The 24,990-nt window shown below is 43.1% G+C and overlaps 1 protein-coding gene across 4 annotated transcripts in view; it reads left to right on the top strand.

Annotated features, from left to right (window-relative positions):
- LOC128686845 (uncharacterized) overlaps positions 1-24,990 on the top strand; it is a 343,417-nt gene that overhangs the window by 151,390 nt on the left and 167,037 nt on the right. The window contains exon 2 of one of the 4 annotated variants that reach the window (XM_053773984.2): positions 10,546-10,605. The exons of 2 other annotated variants lie outside the window; for them this stretch is intronic. The gene's annotated coding sequence lies outside the window, so the exon portion shown is untranslated. Of the gene's footprint in view, positions 1-9,192; positions 9,218-10,545; positions 10,606-24,990 lie in introns of those variants that run through there. One more of the 4 variants, XM_053773985.2, reaches the window with a different exon arrangement.

Raw genomic sequence — 24,990 nt, 5'->3', positions numbered from 1 at the left:
CCTTCCGGATTAGACCAATGATTCCCCCCCAAGGTTAGCCCAATGACCCACCCAGTCTGGTCACCTCCACTCAAGGATGGAGCACTGCACCAGACCCAGCAGCACAAGCTAGTCGGGTCCAACTCACACCCACTCATAAGAACATAAGAAAGGAGGAACACTGCAGCAGGCCTGTTGGCCCATACTAGGCAGGTCCTTTACAATTCATCCCACTAACAAAACATTTGACCAACCCAATTTTCAATGCCACCCAAGAAATAAGCTCTGATGTGCAAGTCCCACTCAAATCCAACCCCTCCCACTCATGTACTTATCCAACCTAAATTTGAAACTACCCAAAGTCCTAGCCTCAATAACCCAACTAGGTAGAAGATTGAGACACTTATGCAGCATATGGGAATCTTTATTCAGGAAACGTTTCGCCACACAGTGGCTTCATCAGTCCAATACAAAGAGGAAGGCGTAAGGAGAGGAGGAGAATGAGGTAATCAGTCCCTCAACCTGGAGTCGATATGTTCAGTCCATCAATCTTGTAGAATGTACAGCATAGGGCCGTAGACGTGGCTTATATACTGAAGTGAGGTGAGGCGAAGCAGGCGGAGGCGGGGTCATAGTGGTACCATCCACTAGTCGAAGTAGGTCTTCGTCCAAAGGTTGAACAAGTGTTGAAGAATTCTTTGTAACAAGATCCCATGATGCTGCAGTGTCTGACAGTTGTGATGAATGGTTTGAAAAACCGACAAGTTGAAGATTGAGACACTTATGCAGCATATGGGAATCTTTATTCAGGAAACGTTTCGCCACACAGTGGCTTCATCAGTCCAATATAAAAAGGAAGGCGTAAGGAGAGGAGGAGAATAAGGTAATCAGTCCCTCTTTGTATTGGACTGATGAAGCCATTGTGTGGCGAAACGTTTCCTGAATAAAGATTCCCATATGCTGCATAAGTGTCTCAATCTTGTGATGAATGGTTTGAAAAACCGACAAGTTGAAGATTGAGACACTTATGCAGCATATGGGAATCTTTATTCAGGAAACGTTTCGCCACACAGTGGCTTCATCAGTCCAATACAAAGAGGAAGGCGTAAGGAGAGGAGGAGAATGAGGTAATCAGTCCCTCAACCTGGAGTCGATGTGTTCAGTCCATCAATCTTGTAGAATGTACAGCATAGGGCCGTAGACGTGGCTTATATACTGTAGTGAGGTGACGTGAAGCAGATGGAGGCGGGGTCATAGTGGTACCATCCACTAGTCGAAGTAGGTCTTCGTCCAAAGGTTGAACAAGTGTTGAAGAATTCTTTGTAACAAGACCCCATGATGCTGCCGTGTCTGACAGTTGTGATGAATGGTTTGAAAAACCGACAAGTTGAAGATTGAGACACTTATGCAGCATATGGGAATCTTTATTCAGGAAACGTTTCGCCACACAGTGGCTTCATCAGTCCAATACAAAGAGGAAGGCGTAAGGAGAGGAGGAGAATGAGGTAATCAGTCCCTCAACCTGGAGTCGATGTGTTCAGTCCATCAATCTTGTAGAATGTACAGCATAGGGCCGTAGACGTGGCTTATATACTGTAGTGAGGTGACGTGAAGCAGATGGAGGCGGGGTCATAGTGGTACCATCCACTAGTCGAAGTAGGTCTTCGTCCAAAGGTTGAACAAGTGTTGAAGAATTCTTTGTAACAAGACCCCATGATGCTGCCGTGTCTGACAGTTGTGATGAATGGTTTGAAAAACCGACAAGTTGAAGATTGAGACACTTATGCAGCATATGGGAATCTTTATTCAGGAAACGTTTCGCCACACAGTGGCTTCATCAGTCCAATACAAAGAGGAAGGCGTAAGGAGAGGAGGAGAATGAGGTAATCAGTCCCTCAACCTGGAAATGATGTGTTCAGGTAGAATGTACAGCATAGGGCCGTAGACGTGGCTTATAACTGTAGTGAGGTGACGTGAAGCAGATGGAGGCGGGGTCATAGTGTTCGAAGTAGGTCTTCGTCCAAAGGTTGAACAAGTGTTGAAGAATTCTTTGTAACAAGAATGTCTGACAGTTGTGATGAATGGTTTGAAAAACCGACAAGTTTCAGGAAACGTTTCGCCACACAGTGGCTTCATCAGTCCAATACAAAGAGGAAGGCGTAAGGAGAGGAGGAGAATGAGGTAATCAGTCCCTCAACCTGGAGTCGATGTAGAATGTACAGCATAGGGCCGTAGACGTGGCTTATATACTGTAGTGAGGTGACGTGAAGCAGATGGAGGCGGGGTCATAGTAGTACCATCCACTAGTCGAAGTAGGTCTTCGTCCAAAGGTTGAACAAGTGTTGAAGAATTCTTTGTAACAAGACCCCATGATGCTGCCGTGTCTGACAGTTGTGATGAATGGTTTGAAAAACCGACAAGTTGAAGATTGAGACACTTATGCAGCATATGGGAATCTTTATTCAGGAAACGTTTCGCCACACAGTGGCTTCATCAGTCCAATACAAAGAGGAAGGCGTAAGGAGAGGAGGAGAATGAGGTAATCAGTCCCTCAACCTGGAGTCGATGTGTTCAGTCCATCAATCTTGTAGAATGTACAGCATAGGGCCGTAGACGTGGCTTATATACTGTAGTGAGGTGACGTGAAGCAGATGGAGGCGGGGTCATAGTGGTACCATCCACTAGTCGAAGTAGGTCTTCGTCCAAAGGTTGAACAAGTGTTGAAGAATTCTTTGTAACAAGACCCCATGATGCTGCCGTGTCTGACAGTTGTGATGAATGGTTTGAAAAACCGACAAGTTGAAGATTGAGACACTTATGCAGCATATGGGAATCTTTATTCAGGAAACGTTTCGCCACACAGTGGCTTCATCAGTCCAATACAAAGAGGAAGGCGTAAGGAGAGGAGGAGAATGAGGTAATCAGTCCCTCAACCTGGAGTCGATGTGTTCAGTCCATCAATCTTGTAGAATGTACAGCATAGGGCCGTAGACGTGGCTTATATACTGTAGTGAGGTGACGTGAAGCAGATGGAGGCGGGGTCATAGTGGTACCATCCACTAGTCGAAGTAGGTCTTCGTCCAAAGGTTGAACAAGTGTTGAAGAATTCTTTGTAACAAGACCCCATGATGCTGCCGTGTCTGACAGTTGTGATGAATGGTTTGAAAAACCGACAAGTTGAAGATTGAGACACTTATGCAGCATATGGGAATCTTTATTCAGGAAACGTTTCGCCACACAGTGGCTTCATCAGTCCAATACAAAGAGGAAGGCGTAAGGAGAGGAGGAGAATGAGGTAATCAGTCCCTCAACCTGGAGTCGATGTGTTCAGTCCATCAATCTTGTAGAATGTACAGCATAGGGCCGTAGACGTGGCTTATATACCTTTGGACGAAGACCTACTTCGACTAGTGGATGGTACCACTATGACCCCGCCTCCATCTGCTTCACGTCACCTCACTACAGTATATAAGCCACGTCTACGGCCCTATGCTGTACATTCTACAAGATTGATGGACTGAACACATCGACTCCAGGTTGAGGGACTGATTACCTCATTCTCCTCCTCTCCTTACGCCTTCCTCTTTGTATTGGACTGATGAAGCCACTGTGTGGCGAAACGTTTCCTGAATAAAGATTCCCATATGCTGCATAAGTGTCTCAATCTTCAACTTGTCGGTTTTTCAAACCATTCATCACAACTGTCAGACACGGCAGCATCATGGGGTCTTGTTACAAAGAATTCTTCAACACTTGTTCAACCTTTGGACGAAGACCTACTTCGACTAGTGGATGGTACCACTATGACCCCGCCTCCATCTGCTTCACGTCACCTCACTACAGTATATAAGCCACGTCTACGGCCCTATGCTGTACATTCTACAAGATTGATGGACTGAACACATCGACTCCAGGTTGAGGGACTGATTACCTCATTCTCCTCCTCTCCTTACGCCTTCCTCTTTGTATTGGACTGATGAAGCCACTGTGTGGCGAAACGTTTCCTGAATAAAGATTCCCATATGCTGCATAAGTGTCTCAATCTTCAACTTGTCGGTTTTTCAAACCATTCATCACAACTGTCAGACACGGCAGCATCATGGGGTCTTGTTACAAAGAATTCTTCAACACTTGTTCAACCTTTGGACGAAGACCTACTTCGACTAGTGGATGGTACCACTATGACCCCGCCTCCATCTGCTTCACGTCACCTCACTACAGTATATAAGCCACGTCTACGGCCCTATGCTGTACATTCTACAAGATTGATGGACTGAACACATCGACTCCAGGTTGAGGGACTGATTACCTCATTCTCCTCCTCTCCTTACGCCTTCCTCTTTGTATTGGACTGATGAAGCCACTGTGTGGCGAAACGTTTCCTGAATAAAGATTCCCATATGCTGCATAAGTGTCTCAATCTTCAACTTGTCGGTTTTTCAAACCATTCATCACAACTGTCAGACACGGCAGCATCATGGGGTCTTGTTACAAAGAATTCTTCAACACTTGTTCAACCTTTGGACGAAGACCTACTTCGACTAGTGGATGGTACCACTATGACCCCGCCTCCATCTGCTTCACGTCACCTCACTACAGTATATAAGCCACGTCTACGGCCCTATGCTGTACATTCTACAAGATTGATGGACTGAACACATCGACTCCAGGTTGAGGGACTGATTACCTCATTCTCCTCCTCTCCTTACGCCTTCCTCTTTGTATTGGACTGATGAAGCCACTGTGTGGCGAAACGTTTCCTGAATAAAGATTCCCATATGCTGCATAAGTGTCTCAATCTTCAACTTGTCGGTTTTTCAAACCATTCATCACAACTGTCAGACACGGCAGCATCATGGGGTCTTGTTACAAAGAATTCTTCAACACTTGTTCAACCTTTGGACGAAGACCTACTTCGACTAGTGGATGGTACCACTATGACCCCGCCTCCATCTGCTTCACGTCACCTCACTACAGTATATAAGCCACGTCTACGGCCCTATGCTGTACATTCTACAAGATTGATGGACTGAACACATCGACTCCAGGTTGAGGGACTGATTACCTCATTCTCCTCCTCTCCTTACGCCTTCCTCTTTGTATTGGACTGATGAAGCCACTGTGTGGCGAAACGTTTCCTGAATAAAGATTCCCATATGCTGCATAAGTGTCTCAATCTTCAACTTGTCGGTTTTTCAAACCATTCATCCCAACTAGGTAGACTGTTCCACTCATCAGCTACCCTATTTCCAAACCAATACTTTCCTATGTCCTTTCTAAATCTAAACTTATCTAATTTAAATCCATTACTGCGGGTTCTCTCTTGAAGAGATATCCTCAAGACCGTATTAATATCCCCTTTATTAATACTTATCTTCCACTTATACACTTCGATCAGGTCTCCCCTCATCCTTCGTCTTAAAAGTGAATGTAACTTAAGAGTCTTCAATCTTTCTTCATAAGGAAGATTTCTAATGCTATGTATTAATTTAGTCATCCTACGCTGAATGTTTTCTAACGAATTTATGTCCATTCTGTAATATGGAGACCAGAATTGAGCTGCATAATCTAGGTGAGACCTTACTAATGATGTATAAAGCTGCAGTATGACCTCTGGACTTCTGTTGCTTACACTTCTTGATATAAATCCCAGTAATCTATTTGCCTTATTACGTACGCTTAGGCATTGCTGTCTTGATAAACATTAAAATGGTATACAATACCGACAGGTTGTTAGGTGAGACACATATGCAACAGTTAGACAACTTTATTCCGAAACGTTTCGCCTATACAGTAGGCTTCTTCAGTCGAATACAGAAAGTAGGCAGGAACAATAGAGATGTGAAGACGATGTAATCAGTCCATCACCCTTGTAGTCGTAGAATTTGAGGTTGTCAGTCCTTCGGCCTGCCTTGGTTTAAGGTTGCTGCTCACCATAACCCCCAAGTCCTTTTCGCAATCTGTATGGCTAAGTTCTACATCATTTAACTTATAAGTGCTAGGGTTATGGACACTCCCGAGCTTCAGAACCTTGCATTTATCTACATTGAACTGCATCTGCCACTTTTCTGACCAAGAATATAGTTTGTTTAAATCCTCCTGAAGTTCCCTAACATCTACGTTTGAATCAATTATCCTACCTATCTTTGTGTCATCGGCGAATTTGCTCATATCACTAGTAATTCCCTCATCAAGGTCATTGATATATATTATAAACAACAACGGGCCCAAGACTGATCCCTGTGGAACGCCACTTGTTACTGGTCCCCACTCGGATTTAACCCCATTTATGGACACTGCTTCCTGTCTGTGAGCCATGACTCGATCCACGAGAGCACTTTTCCCCCAATGCCATGAGCTGCCACTTTCTTTAACAGTCTTTGGTGCGGAACTCTATCAAAAGCCTTACTAAAATCTAAGTAAATAATATCAAATTCTTTATCGTGGTCAACAGCCTCAAAAGCTTTGCTGAAGAAAGTTAATAAATTAGTTAGACAAGACCGGCCTCTTGTGAATCCATGCTGAGTATCATTAATCAAGCTATGCTTATCGAGATGGCTTCTTATAATCTCAGCTATAATTGACTAGTAATTTGCCTACAATTGAGGTCAGGCTTATTGGGCGGTAATTTGACGGTAACGACTTGTCCCCTGTTTTAAAAATAGGAATTACATTAGCCATCTTCCACATATCAGACACTACACCTGTTTGAAGAGATAAATTAAAAATATTAGTTAATGGTTCACAGAGTTCCATTTTTCATTCCTTAAGAACCCTTGAAAAAACCTCATCAGGACCCAGCGACTTATTTTGCTTCAGTCTGTCTATCTGCTTCACAACCATTTCACTAGTGGCTGTGATGTTACATAATTTATCTTCTTCTAGCCCACTATAAAAATTAATTACTAGAATATTATTAGTGTCTTCCTGTGTAAAAACTGAGAGAAAATAATTATTTAAAATCGAGCACATTTCATTCTCTTTGTCAGTAAGATGCCCATAGTTATTTTTAAGGGGACCTATCTTATCTCTAACTTTTGTTCTATAGACCTGGAAAAAACTTTTTGGGTTAGTTTTAGAATCCCTAGCAACTTTAATTTCATAGTCCCTTTTAGCTTTTCTTATCCCCTTTTTAATGTCCCTCTTAATGTCAATATACTGATTCATAAGGTGACCCTCACCTCTTTTGATACGCCTATAAATTCCTTTCTTATGCCCTAGTAGATATTTGAGCCTATTATTCATCCATTTTGGGTCATTTCTATTTGATCTAATTTCTTTATATGGGATAAACGTTCTTTGAGCAGCATGTATAGTGTTCAGAAAACTGTCATATTGATAGCTCTCTTTGTTACCCCAGTCAACAGATGATAAGTGTTCTCTAAGCCCATCGTAATCTGCTAAGCGAAAATCTGGGACTGTTACTGAGTTATCGCTACTATCGTACTTCCATTCAATGCTAAATGTAATTGATTTGTGGTCGCTAGCACCCAATTCCTCTGAAATTTCTAAATTATTAACAAGGGATTCATTATTTGCCAGAACTAAGTCAAGCAGGTTATTTCCCCTTGTAGGTTCTGTCACAAACTGCTTCAAAAAACAATCCTGAACTACTTCTAAGAAGTCGTATGATTCTAAATTCCCAGTCAAGAAATTCCAATCAATATGACTAAAGTTAAAGTCTCCTAAAATTACTACATTATCGTGCCTTGTGGCCTTAACAATTTCCTCCCATAGTAGTCTCCTTTGGTCCTTATCTAAGTTTGGGGGACGGTATATCATTCCTACAATCAGCTTTTCATGCCCCTCTGAAAATTCTATCCAAACAGACTCTGTATGTGTTACTTCAGACTTAATACCCGTTTTTATGCAACAGTTCAAGCGATCTCGGACATACAATGCCACCCCACCCCCCTTCCCTATACTTCTATCTACTTGGAACAATTTAAAACCCTGAATGTGACATTCCGCAGGCATGTCCCGACTTTTTGAATTAAACCACGTCTCAGTTAAGGCAAATACATCAATGTTATCTGTACTAGCAACTAATCTCAACTCGTCCATCTTATTCCTAGCACTACGGCTATTAGCATAATAAACATTGAAAGACTCTCCTTTCTCTTTACCCTTCCTGCTCATTTCTGTTTTTCTACTAAACCTATTACTGTCCTTATCACCCAGTGTCACTGGCTTTTCAATATCTACCTCGTCCTGCTTATTACTAGTTCCCTAGAACTCATAATATTACTACACTGGGACTTCACTGTTTTCCCACCAAAACCCATACCACTAACTATTCCTAGTTTAAAGTCCTAACAGCTCCCTCCACTGCAGTTGCCAGTGCTCCCACCCCAGACCTAGATAAGTGAACCCCATCCCTGGCATACATGTCATTTCTGCCGTAGAAGAGGTCCCAGTTGTCAATGAATGTAACCGCATTTTCCTTACAGTATTTGTCCAGCCAGCAATTGACACCAATTGCCCTGGACAACCATTCATTTCCAACTCCTCTCCTTGGCAAAATACCACATATGACAGGGTTCCCACCCTTCCTCCTAATTATTTCTATTGCTGACCTATACCTGCTAATCAGGTCTTCACTCCTATGTCTGCCAACATCGTTGCCTCCAGCACTGAGACATAATAGGATTGCTCCCATTACCTCTCATGATGTCATCCAGACGGCTAACAATATCCTCCATCCCAGCCCCAGGAAAGCAAACTCTCTGTCTCCTACTCCTGTCCTTCAAGCAGAACGCCCTATCCATATACCTAACTTGGCTATCCCCAATAACAACAATATTCTTACCTTCCTTGATGTCGTTCGTCGTGACGTTCCCAGTAGTCGACTCACATTCGTCGGGTAGCACTGAGAATGTATTAGATGTTTCCACAACAGTTTCCACGGCAGTCTCTTTTTTCTTCATCGTTTCTACCTTTCCATTCGTCTTCTTGATCGTCAACTTCGTTCCCTGCTGTCCAGCCACTGACCAGTTTCCCTTCTTGACCTTAGGACTCAAAACAGGAGGACTACTACGAATCTTCTTGTTTTCCTCGGTCAGTCGCCGAATCTCCATCTTCGCCATCCTCAATTCTTTCTTAAGCTGTTGGTAAAGTTGCTCGATGGAGGGCATCTTGATTCAATTCGTAGAGAGCGCGCAAACAGGTCTTCACAGAGCTAAGTACACGTCACCATTCAAAGTACACGTCACCACTGACTAAGTACACGTCACCACTGGTAAGTACACGTCACCGCTGGCTAAGTACACGTCACCACTGGCTAAGTGCACGTCATGTATTTATCTAACCTATTTTTAAAACTACACAACGTTTTAGAATGAATAATTGTACTCGGGAGTTTGTTCCACTCATCCACAACTCTATTACCAAACCAGTGTTTTCCTATATCCTTCGTGAATCTGAATTTTTCCAACTTGAAACCATTGCTGTGAGTCCTGTCTTGGCTGGAAATTTTCAGCACGCTGTTTACATTCCCTTTATTTATTCCTGTTTTCCATTTATACACCTCGATCATATCCCCCCTAATTCTACGCCTTTCGAGAGAGTGCAGATTCAGGGCCCTCAGTCTATCCTCATAGGGAAGATTTCTGATACATGGGATCATCTTTGTCATCCTCCTCTGTACGTTTTCCAGAGCATTTATATCCATTCTGTAATATGGTGACCAGAACTGAGCAGCATACTCTAAATGAGGCCTAACCAAGGATATATAGAGTTGAAGAACAACATGAGGACTTCTATTATTTATACTTCTGGATATGAAGCCAAGAATTCTGTTAGCTTTATTGCGAACACTAATGCACTGTTGTCTTGGTTTTAGATTACTGCTAACCAGAACTCGTAAATCCTTTTCGCAATCAGTAGTATTAAAATCTACATTATTTAGTTTATATGTGGCATGGTTATTTAACTGTCCAACATTTAGAACTTTGCATTTGTCAATATTAAACTGCATCTGCCACTTTTCCGACCATTGCATCAGTCTATTCAAATCATCCTAGAGTGCTCTAGTGTCCTCATTAGAATGAATAGGACGGCCTATTTTGGTGTCATCAGCAAATTTGCTTATGTCGCTATTTATTCCCTCATCTATGTCGTTTATGTAAATTGTGAACAACAACGGGCTCAACACTGACCCCTGACGAACACCGCTTTTGACGTGCCCCCATTCTAATTTCTCCCCATTTATGCAAACTCTCTGCTGTCTATTTGTCAGCCATGCCTCTACCCAGGAAAAAATTTCTCCTATTCCGTGTGCCTCAAGTTGCCTCAATAGCCTCTGGTGTGGAACTCTATTGAAAGCCTTACTGAAGTCTATATACACAGTATCATATTCATTACCATGATCTACCTCCTCAAACATACATACATACATATACACATATATATATATATATATATATATATATATATATATATATATATATCTATATATATATATATATATATATATATATATATATATATATGTACTTTACATACTTTTTATATAAACTGATCAGCGAATCTCTGTACGGTTTTACAGAGGGAGTTTCTTCTTTACAGACTTCTTCAAGGTTAAAGGGAGATCAAGACTTCAGTAGTGTGCGTGTAGACTCGTGCAAGGTTGGTCTTACTCAGTCATACTGGGTGTGTTTCTTACATGACGAAGAGACTTGTGTTAGTCTGAGTTTGGAGATTTCATTAAACTGATGGCGATGTGGTCAGACATTCTCATGTTGGTTCAGTGAATGTGGCATCATGAAAGGTTTCAGTGGTAGAGTTGTTGTAACATGGGAGTGCCAACTTTCACACAGACACATGGTAAAGTGGGAGGGTCAGTGGGAGGTTAAGGTAGCAAGGGAAGGGGAGTGAGAGGGAGGCAGGGTGGGCAGTGTACCAGACGATGATGTAAGCATCTTTATAACACCAATAAGTCCCAGAGACAATGGTAGGTGAGGCCAATGTACTGGTCCTAGAGAGAGAGAGAGAGAGAGAGAGAGAGAGAGAGAGAGAGAGAGCGATAATCGTGGATATATGAGGTATGAATAAATGAGGGATAACGAAAAAAGATAATTTTTAACTTGATAAAATATGGTACATTACCAGTGTACTGCTACTCTGTTCTGTGTGAATATTACACAATGGGGAAAAAATCCCTGTCATGATCCATCACACAGGATGGTGTTTCCCTGTCATGATCCATCACACAGGATAGTGTTTCCCTGTCATGATCCATCACACAGGATGGTGTTTCCCTGTCATGATCCATCATACAGGATCGTGTTTCCCTGTCATGATCCATCACACAGGATGGTGTTTCCCTGTCATGATCCATCACACAGGATGGTGTTTCCCTGTCATGATCCATCACACAGGATGGTGTTTCTCTGTCATGATCCATCACACAGGATGGTGTTTCCCTGTCATGATCCATCACACAGGATGGTGTTTCACTGTCATGATCCATCACACAGGATGGTGTTTCCCTGTCATGATCCATCATACAGGATGGTGTTTCCCTGTCATGATCCATCATACAGGATGGTGTTTCCCTGTCATGATCCATCATACAGGATGGTGTTTCCCCGTCATGATCCATCACACAGGATGGTGTTTCCCTGTCATGATCCATCATACAGGATGGGGTTTCCCTGTCATGATCCATCATACAGGATGGTGTTTCCCTGTCATGATCCATCATACAGGATGGTGTTTCCCTGTCATGATCCATCACACAGGATGGTGTTTCCCTGTCATGATCCATCACACAGGATGGTGTTTCCCTGTCATGATCCATCACACAGGATGGTGTTTCCCTGTCATGATACATCACACAGGATGGTGTTTCCCTGTCATGATCCATCATACAGGATGGTGTTTCCCTGTCATGATACATCACACAGGATGGTGTTTCCCTGTCATGATCCATCACACAGGATGGTGTTTCACTGTCATGATCCATCACACAGGATGGTGTTTCCCTGTCATGATCCATCACACAGGATGGTGTTTCCCTGTCATGATCCATCATACAGGATGGTGTTTCCCTGTCATGATCCATCACACAGGATGGTGTTTCCCTGTCATGATCCATCACACAGGATGGTGTTTCACTGTCATGATCCATCATACAGGATGGTGTTTCCCTGTCATGATCCATCACACGGGATGGTGTTTCCCTGTCATGATCCATCACACAGGATGGTGTTTCACTGTCATGATACATCATACAGGATGGTGTTTCCCTGTCATGATCCATCATACAGGATGGTGTTTCCCTGTCATGATCCATCATACAGGATGGTGTTTCCCTGTCATGATCCATCACACAGGATGGTGTTTCACTGTCATGATCCATCATACAGGATGGTGTTTCCCTGTCATGATCCATCATACAGGATGGTGTTTCCCTGTCATGATCCATCACACAGGATGGTGTTTCCCTGTCATGATCCATCACACAGGATGGTGTTTCACTGTCATGATCCATCACACAGGATGGTGTTTCCCTGTCATGATCCATCATACAGGATGGTGTTTCACTGTCATGATCCATCATACAGGATGGTGTTTCACTGTCATGATCCATCACACAGGATGGTGTTTCACTGTCATGATCCATCACACAGGATGGTGTTTCCCTGTCATGATCCATCACACAGGATGGTGTTTCACTGTCATGATCCATCATACAGGATGGTGTTTCCCTGTCATGATCCATCACACAGGATGGTGTTTCACTGTCATGATCCATCACACAGGATGGTGTTTCACTGTCATGATCCATCACACAGGATGGTGTTTCCCTGTCATGATCCATCACACAGGATGGTGTTTCACTGTCATGATCCATCACACAGGATGGTGTTTCCCTGTCATGATCCATCACACAGGATGGTGTTTCCCTGTCATGATCCATCACACAGGATGGTGTTTCACTGTCATGATCCATCACACAGGATGGTGTTTCCCTGTCATGATCCATCACACAGGATGGTGTTTCCCTGTCATGATCCATCACACACTGTCATGATGGTGTTTCACTGTCATGATCCATCACACATGGTGTTTCCCTGGATGGATGGCGTTTCACTGTCTGTCATGATCCATCACACAGGATGGTGTTTTCCTGTCATGATCCATCGTACAGGATGGTGTTTCCCTGTCATGATCCATCATACAGGATGGTGTTTCCCTGTCATGATCCATCATACAGGATGGTGTTTCCCTGTCATGATCCATCATACAGGATGGTGTTTCCCTGTCATGATCCATCATACAGGATGGTGTTTCCCTGTCATGATCCATCACACAGGATGGTGTTTCACTGTCATGATCCATCACACAGGATGGTGTTTCCCTGTCATGATCCATCACACAGGATGGTGTTTCCCTGTCATGATCCATCATACAGGATGGTGTTTCCCTGTCATGATCCATCATACAGGATGGTGTTTCCCTGTCATGATCCATCACACAGGATGGTGTTTCCCTGTCATGATCCATCATACAGGATGGCGTTTCACTGTCATGATCCATCATACAGGATGGTGTTTCCCTGTCATGATTCATCATACAGGATGGTGTTTCACTGTCATGATCCATCACACAGGATGGTGTTTCCCTGTCATGATCCATCATACAGGATGGTGTTTCACTGTCATGATCCATCATACAGGATGGTGTTTCCCTGTCATGATCCATCATACAGGATGGTGTTTCACTGTCATGATCCATCACACAGGATGGTGTTTCTCTGTCATGATCCATCATGCAGGATGGCGTTTCACTGTCATGATCCATCATACAGGATGGTGTTTCCCTGTCATGATCCATCACACAGGATGGTGTTTCACTGTCATGATCCATCACACAGGATGGTGTTTCCCTGTCATGATTCATCATACAGGATGGTGTTTCACTGTCATGATCCATCATACAGGATGGTGTTTCCCTGTCATGGTCCATCATACAGGATGGTGTTTCCCTGTCATGATCCATCACACAGGATGGTGTTTCCCTGTCATGATCCATCATACAGGATGGTGTTTCACTGTCATGATCCATCACACAGGATGGTGTTTCCCTGTCATGATCCATCACACAGGATGGTGTTTCCCTGTCATGATCCATCACACAGGATGGTGTTTCCCTGTCATGATCCATCACACAGGATGGTGTTTCCCTGTCATGATCCATCATACAGGATGGTGTTTCACTGTCATGATCCATCATACAGGATGGTGTTTCCCTGTCATGATCCATCATACAGGATGGTGTTTCCCTGTCATGATCCATCATACAGGATGGTGTTTCCCTGTCATGATCCATCACACAGGATGGTGTTTCCCTGTCATGATCCATCATACAGGATGGTGTTTCCCTGTCATGATCCATCATACAGGATGGTGTTTCCCTGTCATGATCCATCATACAGGATGGTGTTTCCCTGTCATGATCCATCATACAGGATGGTGTTTCCCTGTCATGATCCATCACACAGGATGGTGTTTCCCTGTCATGATCCATCACACAGGATGGTGTTTCCCTGTCATGATCCATCATACAGGATGGTGTTTCCCTGTCATGATCCATCACACAGGATGGTGTTTCCCTGTCATGATCCATCACACAGGATGGTGTTTCCCTGTCATGATCCATCATACAGGATGGTGTTTCACTGTCATGATCCATCACACAGGATGGTGTTTCCCTGTCATGATCCATCACACAGGATGGTGTTTCCCTGTCATGATCCATCACACAGGATGGTGTTTCCCTGTCATGATCCATCACACAGGATGGTGTTTCCCTGTCATGATCCATCATACAGGATGGTGTTTCCCTGTCATGATCCATCATACAGGATGGTGTTTCACTGTCATGATCCATCACACAGGATGGTGTTTCACTGTCATGATCCATCATACAGGATGGTGTTTCCCTGTCATGATCCATCATACAGGATGGTGTTTCCCTGTCATGATCCATCATACAGGATGGTGTTTCCCTGTCATGATCCATCACACAGGATGGTGTTTCCCTGTCATGATCCATCATACAGGATGGTGTTTCCCTGTCATGATCCATCATACAGGATGGTGTTTCCCTGTCATGATCCATCATACAGGATGGTGTTTCCCTGTCATGATCCATCATACAGGATGGTGTTTCTCTGTCATGATCCATCATGCAGGATGGCGTTTCACTGTCATGATCCATCATACAGGATGGTGTTTCCCTGTCATGATCCATCATACAGGATGGTGTTTCCCTGTCATGATCCATCACACAGGATGGTGTTTCACTGTCATGATCCATCATACAGGATGGTGTTTCCCTGTCATGATCCATCATACAGGATGGTGTTTCCCTGTCATGATCCATCATACAGGATGGTGTTTCCCTGTCATGATCCATCATACAGGATGGTGTTTCCCTGTCATGATCCATCATACAGGATGGTGTTTCACTGTCATGATCCATCATACAGGATGGTGTTTCACTGTCATGATCCATCATACAGGATGGTGTTTCACTGTCATGATCCATCATACAGGATGGTGTTTCCCTGTCATGATCCATCATACAGGATGGTGTTTCCCTGTCATGATCCATCATACAGGATGGTGTTTCACTGTCATGATCCATCATACAGGATGGTGTTTCCCTGTCATGATCCATCATACAGGATGGTGTTTCCCTGTCATGATCCATCATACAGGATGGTGTTTCCCTGTCATGATGCATCATACAGGATGGTGTTTCCCTGTCATGATCCATCATACAGGATGGTGTTTTCCTGTCATGATCCATCGTACAGGATGGTGTTTCCCTGTCATGATCCATCATACAGGATGGTGTTTCACTGTCATGATCCATCATACAGGATGGTGTTTCCCTGTCATGATCCATCATACAGGATGGTGTTTCCCTGTCATGATCCATCATACAGGATGGTGTTTCCCTGTCATGATCCATCATACAGGATGGTGTTTCCCTGTCATGATCCATCATACAGGATGGTGTTTCCCTGTCATGATCCATCATACAGGATGGTGTTTCACTGTCATGATCCATCATACAGGATGGTGTTTCCCTGTCATGATCCATCATACAGGATGGTGTTTCCCTGTCATGATCCATCATACAGGATGGTGTTTCACTGTCATGATCCATCATACAGGATGGTGTTTCACTGTCATGATCCATCATACAGGATGGTGTTTCACTGTCATGATCCATCATACAGGATGGTGTTTCACTGTCATGATCCATCATACAGGATGGTGTTTCACTGTCATGATCCATCATACAGGATGGTGTTTCACTGTCATGATCCATCATACAGGATGGTGTTTCACTGTCATGATCCATCATACAGGATGGTGTTTCACTGTCATGATCCATCATACAGGATGGTGTTTCACTGTCATGATCCATCACACAGGATGGTGTTTCCCTGTCATGATCCATCACACAGGATGGTGTTTCACTGTCATGATCCATCACACAGGATGGTGTTTCACTGTCATGATCCATCATACAGGATGGTGTTTCACTGTCATGATCCATCACACAGGATGGTGTTTCACTCTCATGATCCATCACACAGGATGGTGTTTCACTGTCATATCGTCAAGTATTCCATTAAAGGTTCATCAGCTACGACACCTTCAAGGGTTTCCTTCCAGTAGAGCTGCAGTGAGTATCACTTGACAACTGTCATCTATCACCATGGTCTGTACAATACACAGGTCACTGTTGCTCCTATGCCTTATCAACTTGTCGGTATTGTATACCATTATTAAATTCACATGTATTCTAAAAGAAAGATAGAAAGGGGAGGGGGAAGAAAGGTAAGCAGGAAAGAGAGGAGAGAGAGAAACGAAAAACATTCACTTCACCCTTGCATTCCCTTTGCACATCCCCACTTATCAGTATAGGAACCAAGCACACACATCCTTGTCTAAAGTTTACTCTTAAAGTGAAATTCTGGCATTTCTTACAGATGGTAACGCAGAACAAGCGCATCAGCGGCGGCTGATGCGCTTGTTCTGCCTTGCCTTAGAAAGAATTTCCCCTCGTATCTGTTGTTCATCCTGCGGTATTGCATAGCTTCTGATGACGCACGAGACTGCGAAAGATCTAGGGCTAAAGATTTTTCGCCCCCATGTAGCTTGTTCTGCATTGTTAAGATCGCCTGTTGGCGACTGTATTGCATAACCTGAGTCCCACTGTCAAGAAACTTGACACTGCTTGGATAGCTCTAAAAATAAGTTACAGGAGTGTATGAGTGGGTGCGAGTTGGACCTGCCTAGCATGGGCCAGTAATTCAGAGGAAGGCGTCGGTCAGATGACCAAAAGTTCCATCGGCGGGTCATCATATGACTAAAGACCCGCGTCAGGAAACACTTGTCCTGTTTCCTAACGAATCTTACCTAACTTAACCTGGTCTACATGTCTGCCAGCGGTGTCGACTCCACCAGATGTTACTCCACAGTTTTGGATAAAATATATATTCTCTGTTAACGGAATAAAACTCAAAGTTGTACTTAGTGTTGATGTAAATTACATTTCAAATGACTATATAACCTGATCAAACAATATGTCCGAAAGGCCTTGTGTAACTAGAGACTTTACCATGTAAGAAACCTTGGAAAATAAGTTGTCATAGTAATAATAATAATAATAATAATAATAATAATTCGAAGGTATATGTTTGATGGGTAGATCTGATGAAACAATGATGTATTTATTGTAAAACAAATACATGAATTTCAAAACTTGTAAAGTATTGTTATGTATCGGGAATGATGTATTGTATATCTGAATTATCAGTCTCTCTCTCTCTCTCTCTCTCTCTCTCTCTCTCTCTCTCTCTCTCTCTCTCTCTCTCTCTCTCTCTCTCTCTCTCTCTCTCGTTCCTCTGCTTTGGACTTCACAGGATTATTCAACACTTTTATTCTCTCTCTCCTCTTTTTCTTCGTTTGCATGACCTTACTGGCGTTGTATAAGGTCAGAGGTCATTGTTGCGTCAGTGAGGCGCAGGTAAGTTTGGGTAGTGCAGAAAAGGCGACTAGCTGAAGAGAGAGAGAGAGAAAAGAGAGGAGGACAGATAGAAGAGAGAACATGAGAGGAGAAGATGAAATGAGAGGGCGGAAAGATGGTGGTGAGAGGAGATTAGGGGAGGTAGAACAGAGCAGGAGAGAATGGGAGAAAGGAGAGGGTAAAAAGAATAGATTTACGGAAGAGTAGTGAAGAGAGAACTGGGGAAGGAAGTAAAGAGGACAGGTCTAGGGATTGGAGGAGAAGAGGACAGGACAAGAGAATAGAGAGAACCGGGAAAGGGAGGGAGTAGAGAGCACAGGTATAAGGAGGGGAAGGGAGGACGGGGAAAGGGAATAGAGAGAATAGGGTAAGGAAGGGAGAAGGAAGAACAAGTGAAGGAAGTAGAGAGCAAGGTATATATATGTGATATATCTTTGATGGGTTTTGAGAGTTTTTTTATTCCCGCAACCCGCAGGCCTACGTATCCATCACAGCCTGGTTGATCTTTCACTTGGAGGTTAAATTTCCTCTTGAAGATTTCTGCACTTATTCAGGCTGTGTTTCTGATATCTTCTGGTAAGATATTAAAATGTCTGGGACCACGGATGTTGCTACAATGTTTTCTTATTGTGCCTACGGGGTCTCTGCTTTTCATTTGATTTATTTCACACATTCTTCCATATCTCTCACCTCAGTATGTTATGGCAGTGTGCAGATTCAGATCTGGGACCAGGTCCAAGTATCTTCCACGTAAATATTATCATGTAATTCTTTCCCATCCGCTCCAGCAGTTACATATTTAACACTCTGAGGCATTCCCGGTAATTTAAATGTTTTATTGGTTTTGTACAGACTGTAAAGGATCTTTGAATTTCTTCCAGCTCATACATCTGTCCTGTTCTAACTGGAGCCGTCAGCACTGAACAGTAGGCGAGAGAGCACAAGCGATACCAAGATTGTCACCACTGGCACTATTTCCCTGTTTTTTAAAAGTTCTCAATACTCACTCCATTATTTTCCTGGCTTTCGTAACATTACTCCCTGGTCCTTCACATGTTCTATTTAGTGATATTGCTTTTTATATACAGTGTCCTTATTGAGTTCTTCATTCTTTCCGTATCTAAGCAATTGGAACTTGTCACCATTGTATGACATGTTATTCTCCACTGCCCACTGCAAGACTTTGCTTATGTCATTTTGCAATTTCTCCTTATATTCTACCGAGGTGATTTTCATGTTTATTTAGGTATCACACGTAGCTGATGATACGAAACTGTGGTGAGTGTTTTTATCGTGTTCAGTGTGACGATTTGAAACAGTAGAGGCCCCAGGACAGTGCCTTCAGCTACTGAGTTGTTGTTTTTTTTGTCTTTACTGGATTTTTCTCTTTTTACAACCACTCTTTGTGTTCTGTCTGTCAGGAAGTTGAATATCCATTGGCCTGCTTTCCCAGTTATATCTATCGCCCTGAGTTTGTTTGCAGTCACCCTATAATCACATATATTAAGTATCTTTGCAAAATCCATGTATATCACATCTACGTTTTGATTTTCTTCAATAATTCTGTCATAGTGGTTTAGTAGCTGTGAGAAGCAAGATCTTACCACTCTAAATCACTGCTGGTTTGGCTTGTGCAAATTGTGTTGTTCCGTAATATATGTAATTTGGCGTCTCATCACTTTTTCGAAGACTTTCATGATGTGTGATGTTAGTGCTGCTTGTCTGTAATTTGTGGCTAGCGTTCTGCAGCCACTGTTGTGCGAATGAGCTTTGATTGCACTCTTGAAGGTCTCTAGTAGTTCACCTTAATATGACCTCTTTCTCCAAAGGACACTGAGTGCTCCTGCAAGTGGTATTTTGTACTTTATAAATAAGGGTGGGAGGGAGGATGGTCGTCTCTGTGTTAAAACCAATGATTTACCACCTATATACACTGGGTGGGGAGGGACTGTCAGTGGTGTAACCACTTTCCTCCCCCCGCCTTCTGTTTCCTTCCTACCTTCCTTTATCTGTCACCTACCTCCTCCCTCTTTACTCCTTCCCATACTCATATTTCTCGTTTACCTCTTTTGTTCCACTTTCACTCTTCACCCACTTTTCCCCCTGTGATCTTCCTCTCTCACTGCTCATTCTGCTGTAATCTTTTTCACTGTTTTCAAATCCGCCCTTTTCACTGCTCCTTCTGTAAACCTGCTCTCTCATTGCTACCTCTCTTAACCTCATTTCTCACTATTCCCTCTCTAATCTACCTCTCCCACTGCTCCTCTGATCTTGCTCTCTCATCTTCCTCTCTACCATGGCCACACATCCTACTTCAAATACCAGGGACTGGTTGGACCGGTTCAAGAATGACCACACCCTCACCTGTGGCTGTGTTCAGTACACCCACCCTCACATGTGGCTGTGTTCAGTACACCCACCCTCACCTGTGGCTGTGCTCAGCACACCCACCCTCACCTGTGGCTGTGTTCAGTACACCCACCCTCACCTGTGGATCTATAACCAACTATGAACGTAGATAAGTATATTTATGGAGCAACTTGCAATGTGAACAGATTGATTGATGATGTAGTAGCCAGGCCTAGTCTTGGCTACAAGTACTAATGGCAGTTTGGCAGACACACAGATGATGATCAAACCAAAGTATGTGGCCAGCCCTCTGGTCATTATCTTGAGCACTGCGTGCTCTATTTTCCACTTATTGAGGAATGTAGAGGTAGATAGTATATTAACCTATGTGATATGTCACGATATCTTATTAATGAAAATGGCTAATACTTAATTTATGAGTGTCTAATTTTCTCTGTGCGTTGTTCACCATTTACCTGACGCACTGTGTCCGGCCTTCTCTGTGAGTCTGGGACTCCAGACTTGTTTGGGACTCCGGAGCTAAAACTGTGCTGTTTGGGACTACTCCAAACCTAAAACTGTGCTGTTTGGGACTACTCCAAACCTAAAACTGTGCTGTTTGGGACTACTACAAACCTAAAACTGTGCTGTTTGGGACTACTCCAAACCTAAAACTGTGCTGTTTGGGGCTCCAGACCTGAAACTGTGCTGTTTGGGACCCCAGACCTAAAACTGTGCTGTATAGAGACTCCAGACCTTTCAGGTATTCCTTTATCCCTGCTAATACGTGCGTGCTGACATGAAAGACGCAGCCTGCCTAGCCTTGTCATCCTCTCATTGTTGTGTGATCTGTGAGAGGCATGACTGAACTATTCAGAAGCCTTGGTAGTATATTGTGTTCTTCACTCTTTCCCAAGTGTCATTGTTATGATTTAGCAACACTGGCGGTGTTATTGTTTAACAACAATGGTAGTGTGTTGTGTGTATCAGGATTTAGCAACACTGGTAGATGTACAGTCACGGTGCTCCACCAGTAATCTCTCTCTCTCTCTCTCCGTATAACCTTGCAGATCTTTTCAAGACTGCTGGTTGTAGTGTTAAACAATCACCTCTAACTTCAAGGTTTGTTATTGTCGTGTGACCTTCCCCCCCCCCATCCTTCGCTGTACTGGGCACCGGGAAGAGGAGCTGTGCTGGTGCCCTCTGGACACCACCATGATAAGAGGTTACAAGCGGACAACAACACTTGCTGTACCGAGGGAGCTCTCCCGCATGACGTTGCTGCACAATGTATTCCTCGCACGATATTGTGGTTATGTAATGTAGAGGTGACGGTTCCAAAGGTCCCTACAGTGTTGTTATTATGATTATTGTAATTATTATTAGTATTGAAATTGTTATTTTTATTATATTATCATTATGATTATGATTATTATTACTTATATTATTTTATTATCATTATTTGTATTATTATAATCGTTATTATTATTATTATTATTATTATTATTATTATTATTATTATTATTTTTATTTACGGGAGAGCGCTACACTCTTAGGAGTCATAGGTGACTAATGGGAGGTAATCAAATTTGATCCAAGATTCTTGGGATTAATTCTAATTCCTTGGATCAAAAACCCTTCAAAAAGCTACAAAATCCTACAAAAACAGTAGAAAAACTGCAAAAAAATACAAAAAATAATACAAAAAACTGTAAAAACACTACAAAATCCACTGCAAAAACACTACAAAATCCACTGTAAAAACACTACAAAATCCACTGTAAAAACACTACAAAATCCACTGTAAAAACACTACAAAATCCACTGTAAAAACACTACAAAATCCACTGTAAAAACACTACAAAATCCACTGTAAAAACACTACAAAATCCACTGTAAAAACACTACAAAATCCACTGTAAAAACACTACAAAATCCACTGCAAAAACACTACAAAATCCACTGTAAAAACACTACAAAATCCACTGTAAAAACACTACAAAATCCACTGTAAAAACACTACAAAATCCACTGTAAAAACACTACAAAATCCACTGTAAAAACACTACAAAATCCACTGTAAAAACACTACAAAATCCACTGCAAAAACACTACAAAATCCACTGTAAAAACACTACAAAATCCACTGCAAAAACACTACAAAATCCACTGTAAAACACTACAAAATCCACTGTAAAAACACTACAAAATCCACTGCAAAAACACTACAAAATCCACTGTAAAAACACTACAAAATCCACTGTAAAAACACTACAAAATCCACTGTAAAACACTACATAATCCACTGTAAAACACTACAAAATCCACTGTAAAAACACTACAAAATCCACTGTAAAAACACTACAAAATCCACTGTAAAAACACTACAAAATCCACTGTAAAAATACTACAAAATCCACTGTAAAAACACTACAAATACACTACAAAAGCTACAAAAAACACATTGGTACCACTGCTATCGCTTTGGGAGTTAAAACTGTAGTGACTCTGTAGCAGCGTTTGATGTGAGGGAGAACACCCAGTACTGTTAGTGAACAACAGTACTACATGTACTGTTAGTGAACAACAGTACTACACGTACTGTTAGTGAACAGTACTACACGTACTGTTAGTGAACAACAGTACTACACGTACTGTTAGTGAACAGTACTACACGTACTGTTGGTGAACAACAGTACTACACGAAATGTTGGTGAACAGTACTACACGTACTGTTGGTGAACAACAGTACTACACGCACTGTTGGTGAACAGTACTACACGTACTGTTGGTGAACAACAGTACTACACGCACTGTTGGTGAACAGTACTACACGTACTGTTGGTGAACAACAGTACTACACGCACTGTTGGTGAACAGTACTACACGTACTGTTGGTGAACAACAGTACTACACGCACTGTTGGTGACAACAGTACTACACGTACTGTTGGTGAACAACAGTGCTACACGCACGGTTGGTGAGCAACAGTACTACACGCACTGTTGGTGAGCAACAGTACTACACGCACTGTTGGTCAGTACAACAGTACTACACGTACTGTTGGTGAACAACAGTACTACACGCACTGTTGGTGAACAGTACTACACGTACTGTTGGTGAACAACAGTACTACACGCACGGTTGGTGAACAGTACTACACGTACTGTTGGTGAACAACAGTACTACACGCACTGTTGGTGCAACAGTACTACACGCACTGTTGGTGAACAACAGTACTACACGCACTGTTGGTCAACAACAGTACTACACGTACTGTTGGTGAACAACAGTACTACACGCACTGTTGGTCAGCAACAGTACTACACGCACTGTTGGTGAACAACAGTACTACACGCACTGTTGGTCAACAACAGTACTACACGCACTGTTGGTGAACAACAGTACTACACGCACTGTTGGTGCAACAGTACTACACGCACTGTTGGTGAACAACAGTACTACACGCACTGTTGGTGACAACAGAACAGTACTACACGCACTGTTGGTCTACAACAGCACTACACGCACTGTTGGTCGACAACAGAACAGTACTACACGCACTGTTGGTGAACAACAGTACTACACGCACGGTTGGTGAACAGTACTACACGCACTCTTGGTGAACAACAGTACTACACGCACGGTTGGTGAACAGTACTACACGTACTGTTGGTCGACAACAGTACTACACGCACTGTTGGTGAACAGTACTACACGCACTGTTGGTGAACAACAGTACTACACGCACGGTTGGTGAACAGTACTACACGCACTCTTGGTGAACAACAGTACTACACGCACGGTTGGTGAACAGTACTACACGCACTGTTGGTCGACAACAGTACTACACGCACTGTTGGTCAACAGCACTACACGCACTGTTGGTCGACAACAGTACTACACGCACTGTTGGTCAACAGCACTACACGCACTGTTGGTCGACAACAGTACTACACGCACTGTTGGTCAACAGCACTACACGCACTGTTGGTCGACAACAGTACTACACGCACGGTTGGTGAACAGTACTACACGCACTCTTGGTGAACAACAGTACTACACGCACGGTTGGTGAACAGTACTACACGCACTCTTGGTGAACAACAGTACTACACGCACGGTTGGTGAACAGTACTACACGCACTCTTGGTGAACAACAGTACTACACGCACGGTTGGTGAACAGTACTACACGCACTGTTGGTGAACAACAGTACTACACGCACTGTTGGTGCAACAGTACTACACGTACTGTTGGTGAACAACAGTACTACACGCACTGTTGGTCAGCAACAGATCTACACGCACGGTTGGTCAACAACAGTACTACACGCACTGTTGGTCAACAGCACTACACGCACTGTTGGTCAGCAACAGTGCTACACGCACTGTTGGTCAGCAACAGCACTACACGCACTGTTGGTCAGCAACAGTGCTACACGCACTGTTGGTCAGCAACAGCACTACACGCACTGTTGGTCAGCAACAGTGCTACACGCACGGTTGGTCAGCAACAGCACTACACGCACTGTTGGTCAGCAACAGTGCTACACGCACGGTTGGTCAGCAACAGCACTACACGCACTGTTGGTCAACAACAGTGCTA

The sequence above is a fragment of the Cherax quadricarinatus genome, chromosome 7 (genome assembly GCF_038502225.1).
Source record: "Cherax quadricarinatus isolate ZL_2023a chromosome 7, ASM3850222v1, whole genome shotgun sequence".
Classification (NCBI taxonomy): Eukaryota; Metazoa; Arthropoda; class Malacostraca; order Decapoda; family Parastacidae; genus Cherax; species Cherax quadricarinatus.
This window is presented reverse-complemented; position numbering and strand designations above follow the sequence as displayed.